This window comes from Vulpes vulpes, chromosome 9, assembly GCF_048418805.1.
Source record: "Vulpes vulpes isolate BD-2025 chromosome 9, VulVul3, whole genome shotgun sequence".
NCBI lineage: Eukaryota > Metazoa > Chordata > Mammalia > Carnivora > Canidae > Vulpes > Vulpes vulpes.
Window position 1 is genome coordinate 97,011,331 of NC_132788.1, and position 6,000 is coordinate 97,017,330.

General features: G+C 50.9%; 1 protein-coding gene across 9 annotated transcripts in view; it reads right to left on the minus strand.

The window, feature by feature from the left end:
• GATAD2A (GATA zinc finger domain containing 2A) overlaps positions 1 to 5,464 on the minus strand; it is a 107,140-nt gene extending 101,676 nt beyond the window's left edge. For 2 of the 9 annotated variants that reach the window (XM_072721120.1, XM_025989410.2), the window contains exon 1: positions 5,069 to 5,464. The gene's annotated coding sequence lies outside the window, so the exon portion shown is untranslated. The remainder of the gene's footprint in view (positions 1 to 5,068) is intronic. The other 7 variants (XM_072721116.1, XM_025989415.2, XM_072721117.1 and 4 more) reach the window with 5 other exon arrangements.
• Positions 5,465 to 6,000: the final 536 nt, after the last annotated feature.

Sequence of the window (6,000 nt, forward strand, 5' to 3'; positions counted from 1 at the left end):
CCCAGTGAGGAAATTAGAAGGGTAGTGAGGTTTCACTTGCAAACCTCCAAGAAAATCACCCCAAGCTCCCAACATCCAGAAATATTTCCAAAGAAGCACTGCAATAGTCTTTTATTTGATTTTTTGTCTTCTGGTCTATGACTGGGATGTAAGCTCCTTGAGAGCTGACTTTATCTGTCCTACTCACTCCAAGGCCCACAGTACCCAGCATGGTGCATCTGGTGCATTGTAGGAACACACTTATTGCTAGATTATTTGCTGCTATGGGAAGTTACATAAGCCAGAATATTTAACACTATTTTTCAATCCAATTTAAGTTGCACTAAAAAAAAAGAAAAACATGCCCTACCTTATGGCCACACAGGAGTTTAGTTTAGTGCTCAAACTGTCCCTTATAGGCCAGTCTGAGGGAATAAATTCTTATTCAAATAACATACCACAATAAACAAAGGCATCCAGGCTGCAGAGAGGATAAAGCCAAAATTAATACTAGAAATTAAAAATAACACCTTTCATTCATTTGGATGGAACAACTTCATACAGTAGTTATTTCCCAATTCCAGAGAAGGTCAGTTTCTTTCTTATCAAGATCCACAGGGATTTAGTGCCCCCAGTGCTGTCTTCAACAGGAAGGAAACCCTGACTTCCCTAGCTATTTCAGTTATATAAATCAACAGTTTATCGTCCAGAGTTAGAAGCTGGGCAGTGTTGGGACCCACATGCCTTTTAGAGCTCCCCACCAACGGATAACCATGTTACATTACATCTAATAAATGTATCTAGATCAATATCATTTCTAACTATCCAAGGGTATTTATTGCTGTAAGGATCTTTCAATTAAAAAAAAAAAAAAAGTTAAAAAAAACTTCCTGTTAAAGAGACTTGGTGGTGGCGCCACTATCCACCAGAGTGAAGTCTGTGGCACACAAAAGACAGCATAATTTCAAAAGGAATAGTGATCCCTTTAAAGTTATTTATCTTATTTTTTATATTTTAAAAATAAAACTTTGTTCGTTTTTCTTCAATAGAATAACTGCCCTTATAAGAATTAAGAGAAATTTAATATTGGTAAATTCTTTGCCTCAATAACAAAGTCAAGAGACAGACAGACAGAGACAGACAGGCAGGCAGAGGGAAGGAAGGAGGGAAAGAGGCAGGGAGAGGGTGTAATTTCAAAGATGGAGGAGAATCCCTCAAACCTGGGAGTAGCCCATGGGGGCCTAGCTCAGATTTTTACCCATTATTTCCCCCTGGGTTTTAGATATCAGAGGCAAGTGCCATCTGTCACCACCATAGTAAGTGAAAAAGGTAGGCCCAACTCACTGGCCCCAATTTTAGGGCTTTCATTAATTGCTAAGAAAGAATCCTCTCAAAAAAAAAAAAAAGTCTCCTGCCCACCATAGCCCCTACCTCCACCCCCAACCCCAGAGGCTGAGTTAGCATCTTCTACAGCTCTCTAGGTCCTGGGAGCTCAAGGTGAACTCTGATCTCCTTGTGGGCTCTAAGCCACACACTGTCCCTCTCAATGCACTATTATTATGGAACATCAAATGCCTTTGTACATCACTTACCAGTCTTTTGTCCTCTGATCTGATCTATTACTCTAAAAGAACATTCTCTTTCAAGGTTCTAATGTGCAAGAGACACTCACCAAGTAACTGCTGTATTTTACTCAAACAGTCCCAAAATATGGATATGATCCTTTAGGTGTATAGTTCACCTACTTTTTTCTTCCCACAACTCGTAAAGTTCATCATAATCTTCTATTTTGCCTACAGTCTAATTATAGTAATACATCTCCCTACTTGCCCTCAACTCACAAATTACCCCATTTTACAGAGGCAGAAGGCAAGGCCAAGGCAACACAAATGCTTGCTACACAGCAAATCCATCTCACATCTGCTATCTGAACACAGAAATATGCTACGAGACCCAGGGTGGCAATGGATTTTGCAAGAGACATACCACATTTCTTTCTCTATAGGCATATTTAGCCTTGGCAGAAAGTCAAAAGCTTCCTGGTCTGGAAGTCCAGACCAGAACCCTAATCTCCTGAGCACAACAGCCAACCTTTATTGCACACCAACCATGTGCTAGGCATTATGCTGGCTGCCTCCCCTTCATTACCTCAGATTCATTCATTCTTATGTCTAGGAAGCATTTCCCATCTGTAGGCACCTTCACACACATTCATAGATATGTGACCCCTCAAATATTTGGTAATGTGCTGATTTTGCATTATAACTTGTGCAAGATCACACAACTAGGAAGGACAGACCAAAACCTGATCAGGTCCTTCTGACTTCAAAGCTCCTGCTTCCCTTTTCAACACCTCATCCTGCCGGTGCTATGGGTTTCATTCAAAATAATAAATATGTGCCAGCACTTCTCTGCCCTGTTTCAGGAAACCCTAGCTCCAAGCTCCCCACTATTCTTCCCCTTCCCCTCAGGGCAGTGCCTACAACTGACCAGGAAGAGGCAGTAGGAGAACAACCAGGTCTGCAGCACCTTCCTGCCTGGACTTGACTACCCCAGGAGCAGAGGGCCCAGGAAACTCTCCAAGCGCTTCTCCACAGAAGAAAATAGCTCGAGTTGAAACTTGTGTCCACATGGTCCACCGACAGATTTAGAACTCAAATTATAGCCTCGGCAGGAATCTTCACAAAGGACTCAAATTAAGCAAGACCCAGATGGAAACGAACAGGAGAGAGACAGCCTTAAGTCACATTGTAAAGTGAACTGCAGTTCTAGCAGAGTCAGAGAAGAACTTGTTGAAATGCTAAACCAAACAGTTCAGCCTACATTTCAGAACTCCACTTCAAGAACATTCTCCCCACGTTTTTAGCCTGAGACTTGTGCATGGACACGAAGTGGTTACAAGTTACTCAGGTTTCAAACTGAGTTCATTCCTGTCCTTTGGACCATCTCTCAATGCCAGCATTCATCTACTTGGGCTCCAGAGAGCTCTGCGTTTGGCAAAGCAGATAAAATTAGCTACTGGAGTGAATTTGGAATCCAGGGTGGGCCATTAAAAAAAGTACATAGGAGATTTGTAAAAGTCATGTAAAAACTTCCTTTGGGCGAGGCTGAAGTTACCTAAAACTTAGAGAAATGCTGTCAAATTCCCTGTCCTTTGCCTCCTTTCCACCCTTCCTGGATATAAGGTGACCCATTTCCTGCTTCTTGGCCTTCCGTTCAAACCAGAGTGGCCCACAAACTGAAAATCCTCTAGAGATCAAGGGGTGAATCAGAGGACCTAAGAAGAGAAAACACAGCAGGAAGACCTAAAGGACTGTTTTTGCTTCTCCTTTTTTTTGGGGGGGGGGGGTGGAGAATGGTGTATTACACTATGCAGAGGGAGGACTGAGGGATGGGACAGGAAGTGGGTCAGTCCGACAGCCTGACAGTGTGATAATGGGGGATAGTGGGAGGACAATGCTCCAGCCCTGTCCCTCCTGTCTCCACAATGGCCTGACAACACTGTGGTGGCCCACAGCTCAAAAATGGAGTAAGCAAGGTGGTCATCTGGCAACAGCTCCTGCTCCCCCTCAAATCCAGCAGGTCTCAGAAAGACGAGAGAAAACAACACTTTTTGACTGTCTCCCAAATTCCTTTCCAGCCACAAAATTCTCCAGGTCCCTGGAAGCTGAGGTAAGAGTTCAAAGAACTCCTCCTCCAATCTGGCAAGAAAGAAGACTGAAGAGGGGGCACATTTCTGGTCTCCCCTTCCAGAATGGAGGAAGAGAGTGCTCCAAACAGGAACAGGGGAACCTTGAAGTTAGAGGATCCAAGGAAAATGAAGGAAGAGTTTCTCCCTTAGAGAATCAGGAGGGAAACTTCAGAAAAGGGGGAAATGTCCTGAGTCAAGCAAGAGGGAAACTCCCCAGAATGCGGGGGCACCCATCAGAGAAATGAAGAAATCCACAGTGTATCCCAGCAGAAGATATCTTGGAAAAGTGGAGGCACACTTAAGAATCATGAGGATTCCCTAGGAGAGGGACATCCCATATTAGGGAGAGAAGCTCTGAAGGAGCTAGGGACCTTTCAGAAAAGTGTGGTTTCCATAGATTACTGGAGAACCCAAAAGAAAATATTTTGGAAAAGTGGGGAACTTTTCCTTCGAGAACCAAGGATCCAGTCAGGTGAATGAGCAGTTCAGGGTAGTGGGGGACCCCTCAGGAGAGAGAAGGCACTCATCAGAAAGTAGGGGGTCCCATCAAGAGTGGGGATAATTCAGAAAAGTGGGGAACACGTACAGGAGGGATTCTGACACCTCGGATTAGTTGGGGGACGACTGGGAGGAGGAGGAGGTCACCCATAGGAGTTGGGACAAAGAGCAAGGAGAGCATCTCAGAAAGGGAGAGGGAAAGGGGCCCTGTAGAAGTGGGAGACACCTTAGAAAAGCAAGGGCAAAGGGGGAACACGAAGAATAAGAGGGACAACAGCTCAGAGAAGCAGGGCTTTCCAGCTTGGGGGGGGAGGTGTCCCTGGAAAGGCAGGGAGGTCTCCTCAGAGAGGATGGGGTCTCCCAGAGAAGTGAGGAGGGTCCCCCAGAAGCAGGTGTCTCCTGAGAAAAGCAAGGGTCCCCAGGGAATCGCCGGGTCCCCTCAGGACAAAGCACATCCTCCGAGAAGCAGGGGGCCCCTTAGAGAAGCTAGAAGGGGGCTCTCGGGGAGGCAGGGCTCTTAGAGAAGGGGCGAATGGCCCTCAGGGAAGCAGGCGGTCCTTCAAAGACACGGCGGGGGGGATGGTGGGCTCCCTCGCAGAGGCGGAAGAGTCCCTCAGAAAAGTGGAGCGTCCATCAGAGTAGGGGGGCACCTCTCAGAAAAGTGGGGTCCCTCAGGAGTGGAGTATCTTAGAGAGGTGGGGTCCCTCAGAAAAGTGGGGGCCACTCAGAGACATGGGGGTCCCTTGGAAAAGGGGGTCTCCCCTCAGGGAGGCAGGGGTCCCCTCAGACAAGAGGGTCTGCGCACCGGAGGCGGTCCCCTTAGAGAAGCGGAAGCCCCAGAGAAGCCCGGAGCACCGGAAGCCGGGGACCCGCCACCAGCGGCGCCGGCCCCTCACTCACCGAAGTTGCTCGGCGCCTCTGCGGGCGGCTGCTGGGCCCCGGGTGGCCTCGGTAGGTGGGGTCCGGTCCGGTCCGCTCGAGTCCCGCGGCAGTGGATCCCTCAGGTGGCGCCCGTGGCGGCAGCGGCGACAGGACGACGGACGGCCGACCGACCGACTGCGCGGGCGGCGCGGAGCGCGCTCGGGTGGCGGGGGTGCGCGTGCGCGCGCCGGGGCGCTGACCCCGGGCGGGAGGAGCTGCCGCGCCGCGCTCGGAGCCGCCGCTCGGTCTCGCCGCTCCTTCTCACACTGAAATTGCCCGCTTCGCAGCCCGGCTTCCCCGGTTGCTAGGCAGATTTCGCCTCGCACACTTCCGGGTTGAGCAGCGTCTCGTCGAGTGGCGGCGCCGCAGGCCAATGAGGTCCGGCCGAGGCTCCGGGGATCCGCGCCCCACGGAGGGCGTGGCCAGCCTTACGATGGACAGGACCCGACAGCCAACGAGAGCGTGAGCCGGCTGGCCCTCGGGATCGCGCCGGCGATCTGGGCGGGCCCGAGGAGGTGGGACGGGGTGACTGACAAGCGGTCTGCCAGTGGGAGAGTGGAGCGGATCTCAGGGCCAGTCAGAGCCCTGTGGGGGCGGGGCTTCGGCTTCGGGGCGGGAACGCCACAGGGGGCGGGGACTTGGAGACGCGTCAATTCTTGGCCAGCTCGCTCCGACCCCGGAGGGCGTTTCGGCTGGGCCGCCCGGCGGCCGACAACTGGCTGGGCAGGGGGTTCCCCGCAGTGCTCAGCAGGGGCGCCCCACCCACAATGCACCGGAGAGGGCCTGGGCAGGGCGGGCGTGGGGCGGTTACGCCGGGCGGTGGGCGGGGCCGCGTGAGGCGCGCTCCGAGGAGACTGGGCAGCCCTGGCCTCGGCCTTGTTCCCGAGGGAATTCATTACCTTCCTGCGCTC